This window comes from Sorex araneus, chromosome 1, assembly GCF_027595985.1.
Source record: "Sorex araneus isolate mSorAra2 chromosome 1, mSorAra2.pri, whole genome shotgun sequence".
NCBI classification, from domain to species: domain Eukaryota; kingdom Metazoa; phylum Chordata; class Mammalia; order Eulipotyphla; family Soricidae; genus Sorex; species Sorex araneus.
The window spans coordinates 373,391,025-373,408,324 of record NC_073302.1 but is presented as its reverse complement, the minus strand read 5'-3'; the positions used below and the strand labels follow the sequence as shown (position 1 = coordinate 373,408,324).

The following is a 17,300-nucleotide window of genomic DNA, read 5'->3' as shown; positions in this document are numbered from 1 at the left end:
GGTTATATTTTCTACAGAATTTGGGCTAAAATACCCCAGTCAGGGCTGGAGAGATAGTACAGTGGATAAGGTGCATGCTTTGCATGAAGCCAACCTGGATTTGATCCCTGACATGCCCTATGGCTCTCCAAGTTCACCCAGAGGGAATTCCTCAGTCCAGAGCCATGAGTTAGCCCTGAGCATCACTGGGTGTGGCCACAAAACCAAAAAACTACATTATTTATTGAATATTATACATTGCTTTCAGCCATCCTCTTAGGTTTCAGCACTGGTCCCTACTTTGCTGCCTCAACTTAAGATATCTGGGCTTGGGAGTAATAGCAGGTAAGACATGCGGCCAATTTAGGTTTGATGCCCCCAGCATCACATCTGGTCCCCTGGGCACAAGAAGGAGTAAGGCCCGTGCACAGAAAGGTGGGACCCACCCCTGGCATAACCAAGTAAAGACTAAAACTGAAATCAAGTTGTCCCTGCCTGCTTAATAGTGAAAGTTTCCATATATCAAATAACTTAGGAAAAATGCTGGGAACCAAAATGCTATTTGGGTCTAGATCCTGAGAGAGGCCAACATTTATTTGCCAACACCCCCCTCTCACAGGCAGCCTTCCCGAACTTCCCTCTTCTGCAGGCTACAGCACACCCTCAGCAACACAAAGCTTTGTTAAGTTTCCAGCTCTTGGAAAGCTCTTTGCTATTCAAAAAGCTTCTTTTCCCGGCTTGTGCACGGGTTTATTTTGTTATTTCCCTTGAGGTTCCTGATCACACTCTAACACCCACACTCCCGGCAGATTCTGGCCACTGACAGCCCTATCGCAGTTTTGCAAGGTATCTTTGCCATATTCCTTCAATATTAGGCTGAATTGAACTGACAGAGACAGCTTTTATCACCAGAAACCATGACTATGTGTCCTCGAGCTTCATAATCTTTTATGAAAGTTCAGATGACAAACCCCTAAGTATCAACTGGTGCTTCCTCTCATTAACTAATTATTTTCTTAAGAAAATTGGTAAGATGCAATACAGTAACTAAAGTCTTTAGCAAGTTTTATTGGTATTCCAGTGCAGACACTGCTTGCTACAGGAGAGGTAAAAACTGCTTATCACAAATCATGAAATCATGAAATCCCATTAATCGTCGATTTCTCGAGTGGGCTCAGTAACCTCTCATTCGTCCTTTCCCTGAGATCTTAGAAGTCTCTCTCGGTCCTCCCAAAGATGTCTATGTTGCACTGGAGGCTCTTTCAGGGTCAGGGGAATGGGATCCAGCTTGTTACTGGCTTTAGCATATGAATACACCATGGGAAGCTTGCAAGGCTGCCCATGTGGACAGGAAACTCTCAGAAACTTGCCAGTTTCTCCCAGAGGGAGAAGCAGGCTACAAGATATCACTTCTGGGAGCTCGCTTTTAAGTCTCTGGATGTTGGCCGTTGATGGGATTACACACACCTGGGTTCCTCTGCTGGTATCTTCATGCATGAGTCCTGTCCGAATGTGTGGAGAGGGGCCTCGAGCATGGCTGTGGCTAGGTTCTGGTGGTCTTCGGCCGCCGGGAGCTCTGCTAGGGTGGGGAGGGAAGCTGGAGCCCATCCCCTCCAAGGGGTTTCGGGGAAGACAGCCAGGCGTGCAGCCAAAAACTGCTTATATGGCAAAGAAATATTTTGTTCCTGAAGCATATCATTTATGGGGATAAGGCTATCCTCACCAAAACCTGGCTTCTCAAGTTCCAACAATGCTTCTGCAGATGCTAAGGTGTTTCTGAATGCCGTTACCAACTACAATGTCTTTGCCTGAAATCCAAAATACCCATTCATTTTACCTTACTTTCATATTTCCATACCCAGATACCATCAGTAATGATATTTCAGCAGATCTGAATTTAGGGAAAAAAATCAACATTCAATTTCCAATTAGCAGAGATTAGCAAAGACACTGCTTACTCCAATAGCTATTTGGACTAAATGGTATCTCTATCAAACTTGCTGTTGTTCTAAATTTCTGCTACAAATCAGTTATCTTCAAATAGTAATTTCTGCCTATTTATAGAAATAATCAGATACAGAAAGGGTTTAATTCTACATAGAAATAAAATTCTGGTGATATCTCTCTCTATGAGATATATATACACATGTATATATACACACACATATTCAGTTGCCTCAAATTAATAGTTTAATTTCAAAAATTAAGAGGGATAGACTTTCAGAAATAGAAACTGCAGTAAATATTTGAAATATCAAGGTCTTAGGATATGCTGACAGAAAATGATCATTAATGATGTCAGTTGTGCTTTCAATCACACTGTATATTTATTAGATCTGAGAAAAGTGATCACCATTAGACACATTTCCAATGTCCTCTCCTCAGAGGCTTCTTTGGAAGTCAGCTATCAGACTAGTAACACACAATGGACAAATTTCATTAAAAAAATGCATTTCCAGTAAAGTATACATTAATGCCTATCCCAGATTAGGATGATGAGAAGAATTAAATAAAATTCAAAATGTAAAACAATCACAGACCTGTCACAAGTAATTATGCAAAAATAATAATTGTAATCATATGTTATTAAAAATCAAAAGATCATAATGTTTTTGTTTTTGTTGATATTATTATTAAAACCTCTTCCTTGCCACTGTGCATTTGGGGACTTATATTTGATTCACTTTATCCATAGAGAAATAGGGTTGACTCTCTTATTTTGACTTTTCAAGAAGAATTAAAGTCACATATTTGCACTTGAATCCTTTTGGAGGCTTAAATCAAGAGTCATTTAAGTACTTTGTTATATACACTAATCCAATTTTTCAAAGAGGATATTATTTCTTTGTGGGTTTTTTTTAACTTGTAGGGATTTTTTTATATTGTTCCAGTGTCTGAAGGACACTTTCAATTATTTGGTGTAAAACCAATGATGCTAAACTGCCCAGTCATTTAAGAAAAGGTGGCACTGGGGTTTTTCCAGGTTCTGGCTATTGTAAACAGTGCTGCGATGAACATATAAGGAGGGAAACACAAGTATAAAAATGTGTAAATCTGTTACTGTACCCTCATGGTGATTCACTAAGAAATAAATAAATAAAAGAGAAATAAAATGTGGGTAAAACAATTTTCCTGCATTTCTCTAAAAGGTTCGGTATTTTTTTAAAAAGACCCACAGGTGGATAAGAAAAAAGATATTATACTAGCTAATAAAATCAGCACCTAGGCTACATTGCCTTGTGATATACAAACGAAGAATAGTATGGACATAATGCTAAGAAGACTCAGGGACTAGGAACAGAGACTGTTCATCTACTAGAATGGAAATTCTTCGTTATTTAAAAACCGACAGTACCAAAAAAAATTAATTAATTAATTAAAAAATAATAATAACCGACAGTGAAGCAAACAACTGATTTGTTCAACTGATAAGATTAACTGATGATTGATAAAATTAATTGAACATTTTACAAGAAGCACATGGACTAGGGCTGGCAGAAGTTTTCATTCTAGAGGCTGGAGAGGTAGTACAGCAGGAAAGCTACTTGCCTTGCATGCAATTGACAGTCTGATTCCCAGTACCACATAGTGTCCCTGAGAACCACTATGAGTGACTGCTGACCACAAGGCAAAGAATAAGCCATAAGTAGCACCAGTTATAGACCCCAAACAAATAAAAAGGTTTACTCTCATAAAAAAAAAAACAAGAAGAACTCTTTGAAAACTATAAATATTTCCACTCAAAAGTTTTTAAAAAATCAAAAAAAGATGATAAAGTTTTGAATACTAAACATTCGATGCTGGATAGAGCAATAAGCAATAAGCAATCTGAGTGGGTGCATGCAAGGCTTTTTCATGTGACAACGGGGAGATATATAAAATTAAAGAAAACTCTATTGCCTTTAATTAGAAATTTATATTGTTGAAATGTTAAAATAACTTGTCAGGTAAGGGACCTTCTTAGGTAGTAAGTTTCAAAAGTAATAAAAAAAAGATATGATCTACAAAGAAGTTGCTCTATCCTGTGCCTCTATGCCATTCCCAGGGCTGGAAGACTGGAAACCCTAAGGAGATAATTCCCAGGAACTAAGACTGATGAGACAGAAACAGAGAGAGTGGGCCCCCATGAAGAGGAGAAGCTGCAATAGAAAATAAAGTCCTTGGAAAGAGTAGGACAAACCACCACCAATGTCAGGTCCTTTTCCCTTGAGAGAAACCTGGCAATGGGGGACCAGATTGATAACACAGCCGGTAGGGCATTTGCCTTACAAGCTGCCAACCCAGGTTTGATCCATACTATCCCACATGGTCCACCCATACACTGCCAGGAGGAAGGAAGGAAGGGAGGGAGGGAGGGAGGGAGAGAGGGAGGGAGGGAGGGAGGGAGGGAGGGAGGGAGGGAGGGAGAGAGGGAGGGAGGGAGGAAGGGAAGGAGGGAGGGAGGGAGGGAGGAAGGGAGGGAGGAAGGAAGGAAGGAAGGAAGGAAGGAAGGAAGGAAGGAAGGAAGGAAACTGGCAATGGATCTTACTAGCCCCCAAACCAGGGCAATTTGGGAAATTCTTGTAAAATCAACTTGACAAAAACACTTCAATTCTGGGCTTGCCTGTATCCCAACTTGGAAAATGTGATTCTTTCATTTACTTTCTAGTGTCCCCCCTTTTATCTCTCTCTTCCCTTTCCTTTCTTAAATAAAAGTACTCAGCTGTACCATTTGTCCTCTCGTGTTCTTTTTTGTGAGAAAGGCAAGGAACATAGTTATCAGGGTGAAGGTCAGGACTTCAGTGTCCAGACTCAATAGGTGCATATGCAGATTTAATCCCCCAGACCTTCCCAGGCCCCTGAACTTCAACTTCTCTATTACAGCCTCTCTCCCTCTCCTCAGGTGCCTGGGTCTCATGCTCCTCTCTGCAACACTATTTTGTTCTTTTTTAAATTTTTAAATGTATATTCTAGTTTAAGTCATGTATTAATAGCTGGACTAGGTAGTGTAGGGAGTTTGCCTTGCACACGGCCAACCCAGGTTCCATTCCTCCGTCCCTCTCAAAGAGCTCGGCAAGCTACCAAGAGTATCCCACCCGCACAGCAGAGCCTGGCAAGCTACCTGTGCCGTATTCAATATGCCAAAAACAGCAACAACAAGTCTCACAAGGGAAGCATTACTGGTGCCCACTTGAGCAAATCGATGAGCAATGGATGACAGTGCTACACTGCTACAGTAATAGATTTTTTTTTAATTATTGTTTAAAAAGTTACTGCAGGGGCTGGAGCGATAGCACAGCAGGTAGGGCATTTGCCTTGCACGAGGCTGACCCGTGTTTGATTCCCAGCATCCCATATACCTATCCCTCCGGGCACTGCCAGGAGTAATTCCTGAGTGCAGAGCCAGGAGTAACCCCTGTGCTTTGCTGGATGTGACCCAAAAACCAAAAAAAAAAAAAAAAAAGAAGTTACTGCAACTTCAAAGTGACCAAGACACCACTGTCATGTCACTTCTAAGAATAAACAGTGAGGGTGAGAGAAGTAGTTCAAAGGTCTGGAGTGGATGCAGGAGCCTTGGGTCCAATCCACACCCATTCAGTCCCCAAATACCATCTGATGATGTCCAAGCACTGTAGCCCTAATGAAATTCTGGGTGGAGTTCAAATACAAAACAAAAAGAATAACCGGTGAGATGACAAAAGATGGCAAACACAGCTCTATGTTAAAGAGCAGTCAAATGACCATGTAAGCTGTGTAAAATTGACATTTAATGAAATAGCTGTGAGTTTAAAGAAAGGGGGAATTGATTCTTCTAGTTACTGACAGTGAATATAAATAAGTTGTCAGTATTCAAAACTTTCACAATATGGATTAAAATAATTATAACTAATTATTAGCTTTCTCAATATTGTTACCTATGCAAAAATAAAGAAATTATTGGTTGTTTAGAAAAATAAAAAGTAATTTTAAAAAAGTAGCACCAAGTATTTTAATAATCCATTAGAGTTCTGAAAACTAATTGTTAAGAATTATAGGGAGAGTGCTCGCTTCGGGAGCACAATACTAAAATTGGAACGATACAGAGAAAATTAGCATGACCCCTGCACAAGAATGACATGCAAATTAGTGAAGCGTTCCATATTTTAAAAAAAAAAGAAGAATTATAGGGAAAGATTTTACATATTAATAGATGCAACTAGTACTATGTATAAATAAATTTCAGAATAAATTTGGAATGATAAATTATATTGTGAAATATTAAATTGTATGAAGTTTGCATATTTTTTTTGAAGTTTGCATATCTTATCTTACTAAAGGAAATAAATTAACCTACCCAAGGAAATTATGTGAGGTTGATTTTCGGTTTAATAGTTAATACTATTATTGAACACTTTTTTATTCTATTAAATGGAAAATTAGCCATTAAGAACAAAAATTATGAAGTTATATTAGATCCTCTAAGATCATTTAAAATATTAAATATTTCTTAAGGTGGAGGGAAACAGAGATCATTACACTTTTTTTTTTTTTTTTTGCTTTTTGGGTGACACCCGGCGATGCACAGGGGTTACTCCTGGCTCTTCACTCAGGAATCACCCCTGGCGGTGCTCAGGGGACCATATGGGATGCTGGGAATCGAACCTGGGTCGGCCGCATGCAAGGCAAACGCCCTACCCGCTGTGCTATTGCTCCAGCCCCGAGATCATTACACTTTTAAGAAGAGCCAGTAGATAGTTTTACATAATTTCATTATACATTTGGACTTGGACTTTCTACAAAGTGGTAAAACTGGCAAGCAAAACTCCCACTAACGTACAACTAGAAATCAACCACACACCACAGAAATGCGAGAAGAGCAGACTTCATTAGAAGAGTAAACATCACAATTTTGGGAATGCTAGAAAGTGAAGAGAGAAGGGAAAAGAGACCGTATGTCAATAAATAATTTTGAGACCTGCCCCTAGCTAGGGAAAGAATGTAACTTTAGAGGCCTAAGTGAATACCTAAATTTTAAAATCCAAAGAGATCTTTACCAAGACATATTGTTGTTAACCTGTCAAAAGTCTTGATAAAGAACAATATTGAAAGCTGGTAGGGAAGAGATGAAAATAACATACAAATACCCCCGTTTGGCTTTCATCAGACATCTCAGCAGGAACCAACCAGAGAATATGAGTGTGGAGTGACAAATTTACAGTTCCAGGGGCTGCAGTGGTAGTAATGGAGTTAGGACACATGCAAGGCATAATGCTTGACCCTAGTTTTATCTCGGCCATCATATATGGCTCCCTGAGCATCGACTGGATGACCCAGGTATTGCCATGTGTGGTCCCAGTGGGAACCCCTAATGGCTCCTGGCTCTGCAGGGCCTAAACAACACCACATCCCCAGGCCCCTTGGCCAATAATTTCCTGAGCCTCCGGAGCCCCTTAAACAGCACTCCTCTATATTCACATCACTAAGAACAGTCCATAGTGGAGTATTTACCTAAAAAAGATCAGTAAATAAAGCTTTTCCAGACAAATAAAGAAGAACAGAGCTTACTACTATCACATATGCTCTCCAAAAATATACTGAAATGAGTTCATCTACCTGAAAAGAAGAAACAGAAAATAATATCTGAGCAAGGGGATAAGGCAGTAATATTATAACTGAAAACAAAACTGAAAGTATCAGAGGCGATCATAACAAAATGATTAGTTGGAAGAGAAGGACAAAAATAGTACCCTCAAGTGACAATAAACTGATACAAGTACACACACCAAGATTTATTTTTCTGATATAGGATGTATGTTGCAATCTCCATGTTGACCACAAAACAAACATCAGGAGCAGAGACATTTAGAATGAAAAACAATAAACAAATGGAGAGACTCACAAGACAATCTTTCCAGATGAAAATACAGGGGGAAATAGGGAGAAAATTAAAAAAATATATATACAATAACCCAAAAACAAAAGATAGAATGGAAGTAATTGCCATGTATTAAAAATTACTTTGGGTGACAAGAAATTGAAAAAAGGTAAAATCACAATTCCAGTTCTGGGAATGTGTTATTGATAAATCACAAGCCTCACATGCAGAGGCTGCAGGCACCAACCATCAGCATAATAAACATGCAGCAAAAGGAGAAAGTACCTGGGAACAAACTTAACAAAGGGAGCAAAAGGCATTGATACCGAAAACTTGGACACCTTACCAAAAACAACAGAAAACTAAAAGACACATAGTAAGAGGAAGAAACCCTATACTTATGGACTGAAAGAATAAATATTATTAAAATAGTTGTCTTCAGAGTCAGTCTACAGATTCAATTCAATCCCTATCAAAACATCAATAGAATTTTCAAGGACATAGAGAAAACTGCAAAATTTGTTGGGATCACAAATGGTTAAAATGGTTATGAAAGAAAAGAAAAATAACGAGAGCATCATGCTTCCTAACTTTGAACTGTATTTTAAAAAGAGAGCAATTAAATGGAATTTTGGGAACCAAAATAGTTACAAAGAACATTGAAATATAACAGAAAGTCTAGAAATAATCCCACACATAGAAGGACATCTAATCTACGCTAGAAGAGCTACATCCATAAAATGGAGAAAAGGCAGTTGCTGCCACATGAGTTTATTAAACTGAATCGCCACAAGAACTTTAGCTCAAGAAGTATTTGTATTAAAGTTGATTGATCCTGTATAAGCATTCTATACCAAGCTGTCATTTCCTTCAGTGAATGTGCCTGGGATGTCTCTTTCCATGACTTTACTTTCATTCTTCTGTTTTCTTTGTACGAAAGGTATATTTTTTAATTGTAGTAGATTTTAGTTTTCAACCTCTTTTGACAATCCTTGTTTTTTCTTTTTGGAAGGGGTTGGGCCACTTGCTCAGGGCTAAATCCTGGCTCTTTGCTCAGGCATTACTGCTGGCAGTGCTTGGGGGACCATCATGGGGTGCCAGGGATTGAACACAGGCTGGCCACGTGCCCTACCTCTGTACTGTTGCTCTGACTCTATCCCTGGTTTTTAATCAGTTCCAGTAATGCTTATTATAATATGTAAATGTGGGCTTGTCTATCACCGTCTGTTTCCTGATTTTGTCCATGGGCTTTATGCTACCTTTTCTTCAATATATGGACTTTCTTTGCAGAAACTAATTATTTCATGTCCCACTCTAACAGCTTGTTTATGAATTATTTTACTCTGATTTTATCAGATATTAAAAATTATAAGCTACATTGATACCCAGAAAATTGAAAAATATTACACAACCATGACTCCTCAACTCACTTTCTTGTCTTTTGTGACATAATTATCACTTATTTTAATTTCCCCTATTTTTATTTTATTTTATTTTATTTTTTGCTTTTTGGGTCATACCCAGCTATGCTCAGGGGTTTCTCCTGGCTCTGCACTCAGGAATTACCCCTGGCGGTGCTCGGGGGACCATATGGGATGCTGGGAATCGAACCCGGGTCGGCCGTGTGCAAGGCAAACGCCCTACCCGCTGTGCTATAACTCCAGCCCCAGTTTCCCCTATTTTTAAACCCCATAAACTAATACTGTAATTTAGTTTCCCCATGTTTTCACCCTTTACATTATTATTCAATCCTTTTGCATATTCATGCTTTCATTTTTTTCTTCTTTTTTTCCTTTTTTTCCTTCATCTTACTCCTTCTTTTCGAAAACTTACTTTATATTTTATTTCTAATGAGAGTCTTGTGGTAGTAGCGAATTCTCTTTATTCTTGTTAAAAATCACTCGTTTTGCTTTCCTTTTGGTTTTGTCACTCCTAAAGTTTTGGGATTAGGACCCACACCCAGTGGTATTCTTGGATTGCGCCCCTGCAATTCTTGGGGCACAGTAAAGGCTGGTATTTTTCCAGTTGATCTCCTTCACCCTTGAGGATAGCTCCTGCTAGCACTCCAACATTAAGTATGAGCGTGGGTGTTTTCTGCCCCTACTTTTTGTACTCACTGAAATCTGTTGTTTTTTTCCCATCATCTCTCTCACTACCCTGTGAGACAGCTCAAAGATCTACTCAGGTTTCTAGCTTCTTTGCTGCAGCTGTTTGACTTCTCAACTCCATGGTTTTGTGACACAAATCAGCTGAGGTTGTGAAAGAGAAGGGTCCCACCACAGCGCGTTCCTCTTCAATCTGGGATCCCAGCACCTATGTTGATGACTGCCCTAAAAATACCAGTGTTTGTTTCTCTGGCTTATCCTTCCTCTGTGTACCGAGCAAGAGGTTTGTCTCCTAAGGACTACTTATTATTGCCAACTGCCATAGATCAGCCTTGTTTTGGATACCACTGTTTAGCTTACAAAGTCTCCAACTGAGTCGAGCTTTCTCTACTCTATGGCAGTAATGAGCACCAGAATTCAGAAGATCAGCTTCATCACTGGAGATTCCTTTGCTCCATCTTTTATTTCAGGGCCTCCATTCTCCTTTGGACGATCACCTTTTTTTTGGCGGAGCTGGGTTTCAGTCTAGCAAGATTTCTGATGGTAGTACCATGGTATTTTCATTCAGTTTCCTTCTTCTACTTGATATAAAGATTGAATGATAATTACACTGTTAAAGTATTTCAGGAAGTCTGAAGGCTATATGAAAGAGTGTTACTCTCCCAGGCTCACAGAGCTATGGGTACTGCACTATTAATAATATATTTGTAATTTGCAATTGCATTCGCATCTATTTTCACACTAATTTCTTTAAGGTTAAATGAGTCACTGAGGCACAAAGATTAAATTTCCTGGCTATGAGGCTTGTTAGTGCTGGAATTTCAATCTATTTGTTTTACTAAGACAGATATGTTTTCCACGATAGCCAATTCTATGTCTCTGTCTTGGCTGGGGCTGAGATGGGGTACGGGCCACACCCTACAGTGCTGAGGGGTTCTGTGCTCTTAGGTCACTCCCAGACCATGTGCTGAGGCTCAAACCAGGGTCATGCAAGGCCTGCAAGGCAAGCACCATAATCCCTATACTATCTCCCTGGCCCCCAACTACATTTAGTTATAAACGTAGTGTATGGAGAGAAACGTGGTGTATGGTGGTCTGGAGAGACATTTTTCAATAAATCTGAGTAAGAGATTTGTAATGTTTCTGTCTCTAATGAGGTGCCATCTGTAAAGCGGCCCATGGTTCTCACAACTCTGCACCTAGTGATCCCTAACCACCCCTCCTAGTTAGGCTCTCACACCTCTGAAGTTACAGAGATCCCAGCACATGAAAATGGAAAGAGGCAAATTCTGTGTCTTTTTCTAAACCAGTTCTTACTCACCCAAAAAGGCAACACACTTTCTAGAGTGTTCTGAGTGTCTTTGGGCATGATCTCAAGGGAGTGACCATAGTCCCAGAAGGAACAGTATGAATCTGGATGCTCAACTTTAGAATGTAATTCAGTGGCTCTGACAGACACTTTGCATCACTTGGAGAATATTATAAACAAAGAAGGGTTTTGCCCTGAAAAATGAGAGTGGAGACACTGAAAACCTCTCTTTGGGTTTCCAGTTCAGTTATCCCAATATTCACATCTGTGTGAAGCCCTTCAAGCTGTGAGTTCTCATTCTGAGGTTTGGGTTTTGATGGCAGAGATGTGTCACATGCAGAGAGAAAACCCCAGAATCTTTTCTGTATGATCAAGGGTTTCTGTCCAATTGTAGAGTCCCTGTGAGTGGGTCAATATGAAAAGACCCCCAAGTTCATTTTGACTCTGATTTTTGGAAGTAAAGTAGGGCATGGCCCTCACAACTGATGTCAATTGACACTTCCATTTTTCAAATTTTTCTCTTTGGTTTTTTGCTCTGTCACTACATACAAGTGATAATTGGCTAAGAACTGAAAGTGCTAAAATCAAATGATTGAATACATAGCTGTATTTTTTTTTAACATTAACCCTTCAAAAACTGAAGCTTTTATTCCTGTCCTAACTTTGCCATCGGGTTCAGAAGGAATTCTGTATGTGAGCCAACATGATCCCTTGGTGGCATATTAAAGGTGAGGAGTATTTCTATGCCTTTAAAAGAAAGTTTAATTTTCACTTTTATCAAGCTGTCCAATTACAAAGAATGAGGTGGTAACAAGCATGAGTTAAATTTTATGCAAATTCCCTTGAAATTAAAAATGTTTTCTTGCTTATTTATGGCTATCCCAAGAGAATTTTAGTATTTTCTAAAGGAGGCATACACCTCTAAATTAAGAAAATGGCTTCATATAAAGGAGTGGGAAAAGGCAGTTATAAATGGAGAAAATGTGTTAAACTCATCCTTATATTTAAATGTGTTGTCATTTAGATAAGAGATTTCTGTCAGTTTGCTCCAAATGGTTTCTCAATCCTCACTAATTATTATTTCATTTAACCTTTCATTAAAAGATATGTCCCTTTCTTATTACTTTTGCAGATTAATTTGACAATCCCAATTAAAAAAAAACCTATTATTTCTAGAACCAGATTTCATGTCACAGGAAATATAAACAACATGATTCAAAACAAAATTTCAACCATATAACTTCTGGGGGTTGATTTACCTTTTGCTCTCATTTATAGTCAAGATGTCCAATCTCTTATGAGCATCTCAGCATGTAAAAGCAGAAAATGTGCTATCAGAATCCCTGGATATAGGAAAAGTGATTACTGGGACATAAGTTAGGCTTTGAAAAAGTTCTAGAATTTCTGTCAGTGAACATTTACTGGCACACTTTCAGTGTATATGCATTACAAAATATGAAGAGGCTTACAGAAGAGCTTGTAAGTTCATTCTTGTCTCAGTACAATTTTAGAGTTACAAAGAAATCCAGTGATAAAACTAAAGTTCTATCCATATACATGTTAACTGTATGTATCAATTTTTTTATTAATATGTTCAAGGCAGATGGCCTACCTGCTGTAATAATCGTTCCAGCTGTGTGTTTTGGATTTTGGGTGGTGTTGAGGGATTACTCCCGGTAGTATTAGGGAAGATCATGGAAGAGCCTGGCAAGCTCCCTGTGGCATATTCCGTATGCCAAATACAGTAACAATAACAGGTCTCATTCCTCTGACCCTGAAAAGAGCCTCCAATCATTGGGAAAAAAGAGTAAGGAGAGGCTGCTAAAATCTCAGGGCTGGGACGAATGGAGATGTTATTGGCACCTGCTCGAGTAAATCAATGAACAACGGGATGACAGTGATACAATGACAGTGATTAATGTAGGAGTACTGCTATTTATTTAGCCATTGATTAAGCTGTTTGAATTGGGCATTAACTCCACATTACTTTTTTTTGTTGTTGTTGTTTTGGGTCACACCTGGTGATGCACAGGGGTTACTCCAGGCTCTGTACTCAGGAATTACCCCTGGCCGTGCTCAGGGGACCATATGGGATGCTGGGATTTGAACCCGGGTCGGCCGCGTGCAAGGCAAACGCCCTACCCATTGTGCTATCTCTCCAGCTCCCCACATTACTTTTTTTTTTTAACTGAATCACCATGAGATACAGTTACAAAGCCTTCATGTTTGAGATTCAGCCATATAATGATCGAGCACCCATCCCTCCACCAGGGCACACTTTCCACCACCAGAGTCCCCCAAATATCCCTCGCCCTCACCACCAACCTAGTCCTCAGCCTGCTTCCATGCCAGGAAATTTCCCCAATACACTCTCTCTCTGCTTTTGGGCATTATGTTTTGCTGGAATTTTCCCACACTATTCAAGCCTGCCTGCCAGGGGCAGATGCTAGATCATTTATTATCCATTGCTCATTTTGAATATTTTGGGTGCTGCGTGCTTCTGGGATTGTAAGTGGTTGGGTTCCCAGACATTTCTGTAGAGCACTAATCTATTTTGATATTCAATTGGGCGTCTCTGGACCAGGGTGGTTGGTGTACTAAGATGGCACTTGGAGGCACATTGTGGGGATGACAGCCAGACTGACGAGTGGGCGGGGAGCCAGGAAGGGACAGTCCGGCGTCTAACAGAGTTAGTTGTGTTAGAGTTAGAGTTAGGAGTAATCCCTGAGCACATCTGGGGATGACACCCCATTACCACCAAATTATAGTCAAAACACTCATTTCTATCTTTCAAATCAAGTTTTTCTTCTTGGGCCACCATTATGGTTGCCAATCTGAAACAATTCCTTCTAAGTCCCTTAGACAGCAGCTACCTCACTCTTTCAGATATCTCTGAGACACTGGAATAGCCTCCTCTGGAAACCCTTTAGCACCATCTTGTCATCTCTGTCCTTGCCCACCCTGCTGGCAATAGTCACCGGGTAGAAAGGGTCTCTTGTGATTCAGCATTTTCAGAGTAGAGCCTGGGTATTTTTCATTTTGAACAAGTTTATTAGTGAGATGGTGATGTAAGCTTCGGAAGCTATGTACTCAGTTTATCTGTGAATGTTCTTTGCAGTGAAACAGTCTCTTATGCTCTTTTTATCAGTGCCTGGTCCAAGGCTTGGTAATCAATGCTTGATATCAGCATCCTGAGATTACTGTTCCATGAAAGGGTGAACTAAAACCATGTTAGATACTCTAACATCAGCAGTCCCAAAGATTATGAAATGATTCCACCTCCCTGGAAGCCAATAACCATGGGTCCCTGACAGAAATTCAGTGATTTTTTTTCTCACTTAGGGAGAACAGAGGGTATAGGATTAGTCTCCAGTATCCATGTTTTGGAGCTGACAGATTGCTTTTGAATTCTGATCCCATCACTAGCCCACTACTCTTTCAGCAAAGCTCAGTTGCCTTACCTAGTTGATAGAAAGCCTGTAACATAATTAAAAAAAATTTAACAGCATTGAGGGTGTATTATTCACATACCATAAAAATACATATATTAAGATAGGACAGTTTAATGCTACTTACTATATTCACAGCATCAAAACACCACCACCATTAGTTACCTAATTCCAGAGTATTTCCATTGCTCTCAAAGTGCACTTCTCTGGGCTGTAGAGATAGCACAGAGGTTAAGTAAAGCTGTTGTCTTGCATGCAGCCAACCCAATACAACCCTCAGCATCACAATGTTACCACAGCATCCTGGGGACAGCTCTGGAGACCCTCAAACACTATCAGAATATGGCGCTGAAGACTTGAGCACCATTGGGATGGTCCAGGTGATGGCCAGCAGCATGACATTGAACTGCCAACCGGGCTGGCCTGAGCACAGCTTGAAAGACACCTCCCACCCACACCCCCTAACCCCAAGCCTCCAGTAACAACTAGTCTACTTTCTAGATTTCCCTACCTGCTTTCATTTAGCATTTCTTCAAGGATTTTCCGAATTCATGTTAGCAACAATATTCTTTGCGTTGCCAATTTCATTGTTTTAATATACCATATTTATTATTTTACTAGTTGACAGGAATTTGTACCTTTTCCAATTTTGTCTTTTTGAATGGTGTTGCTGTTGACATTTGTGCCTATGGTTTAGTGCAGACACAATTAATTTATCTTGGGTATATAATTAGGAATGAAATTGATAGATTATATGGTAACTCCTTTTTTAACATTTTGAGAAACTGCCAAGCTGCGTAACATAAGAAGGTTCTAATTTCTCCACGTTATTGCATTTATTTTTATTAAAGCCATTGTAGTGAATGTGAAGTGATATTTTTATATTTTATTGTAGTTATTTGTTATTTGTTTGTAGTAGCTACCAAATAACAATGGGGCTGAGCCTCTTCTCACCTGCAATTGTCTCCCTTTTTCAGGGACTGGGGACACACACGATGGTGCTCAGGGGTTGCTTCTGACTGCACTCAGGAATTATTACTGGCAGTGCTAGGGGGAACATATGTAATGTTGGGGATCAAACCCAGGTTGGCTGTCTGCAAAGCAAATGCCCTACCGCTGTACTATCCCTGCAGCCACTACAATTGCCTCTTCTATGTTTTTCAGAGGAATATCTATTCAGATCTTTTGCCCATTTTAAAATTAGAAAATACATCACTATCATTCCACTGCTCATCGATTTGCTCCAGCAGGCACCAGTAACATCTCCTTTGTGAGACTTGTTATGCTTTTGGCATATTGAATATGCAACAGGTAGCTTGCCAGGCTCTGCCGTGCGGGTGGGATACTCTCGGTAGCTTGCCGGGCTCTCTGAGAGGGACAGAAGAATTGAACTTGGTCGGCCATATGCAAGGCAAACGCCCTACCCGCAGTGCTATCGCTCCAGCCCAGAGAATACAAACTAATACATAATTTACATACTAGTAAATTATAAAATCATTTAGTGTGAAGGTCTCTAATTTTATATGTATATGTGAAAACATTTGTGTTCTTTTCACTTTCTTGATAGATTTCCATCCCTGAGCCACACATTTTTAATCTTGATAAAGCTAAATCGACCTACTTTTGTTCTTTTGTTCCCTGTGTTCTGGTACTGCTGTCTAATGCAAGATCATGAATATTTACTTTTAAGTCCTACAGAAATTGAGCAAAGATTAAGATAACATATTTAAATTCTGGACATATGAATACCAGTAGAATTATGTATCAAATTATTACATAATCCAGAAAGTTCTTCTGGGCTCTTCTCCCCTCAGCACCATTTCTCTGACTTCCACCTGTTCCTCCTGTGTGGAAGGAGTGATCCACTGATGATCTGGTTTTGATTCATATTTTCCCTAGTCCAGTCTCTGGAAACCACATGCTTTTTATTTTCAAATGACCTGGTCTTTGCTTATTCAGGTTCTGAACTGTCCAGGAGAGGGCATCGGACAACTGGAAGAAAACCTCCTGAGAAAACCAGCTTTGAGAAAAAAAGATTTACCATTCATTGCACATTTGTCACGTGGCTCTTCTTTATGAATATTATCTTTAGTCATTAGAATAACTGTGGACCTGAAGTATTTTATTGTGATTCCAATATTGTAAATGGGCCATTAATAATCCAGCAAGTTTGATGGCTGTTACAACATACCTGTTTAGCAAGTGATGAGCTGAGATTTGAATGAGCAGTGATGTCTGTGGTTTTTCTTTTATGTCACCAAGTTTTACAGAATAACAGACCCGGAAGCAGCATTAGCACTTTCTTCTCACTTCGGTACCTCTGAAAAGCATTACTAATGACTAATCATGGACTAAGAAAATATATGCAGGATTTGAAAGACAGCAGAAAAAAAACTAGAAATCAAATTCACTGGATATGTAATATAAATGTGAAACATAAGCAAGGACCAGGTCCTGAAAACAGCCATGAATAATGGCTCAATAAATGTCTTAGGGAGGATATAAAGAACTCTTTCTCATCTGGATTGGCTTCTTAAAAGACAAACTACAGTTATCTTTTTAAGAAACCAGACTCTGACCAATTTCTGCCAGTTACTAGCCTTTACAATCAAAATATTCACCCA

At 39.5% G+C, this 17,300-nt stretch overlaps 1 non-coding gene across 1 annotated transcript; it reads left to right on the top strand.

The window, feature by feature from the left end:
* The first annotated feature begins 5,999 nt into the window (after positions 1 to 5,999).
* LOC129401299 (U6 spliceosomal RNA) lies at positions 6,000 to 6,104 on the top strand. Its single transcript, XR_008628230.1, has one exon. It is a non-coding gene; the product is annotated as a U6 spliceosomal RNA (small nuclear RNA).
* The last annotated feature ends 11,196 nt before the right edge of the window (positions 6,105 to 17,300 follow it).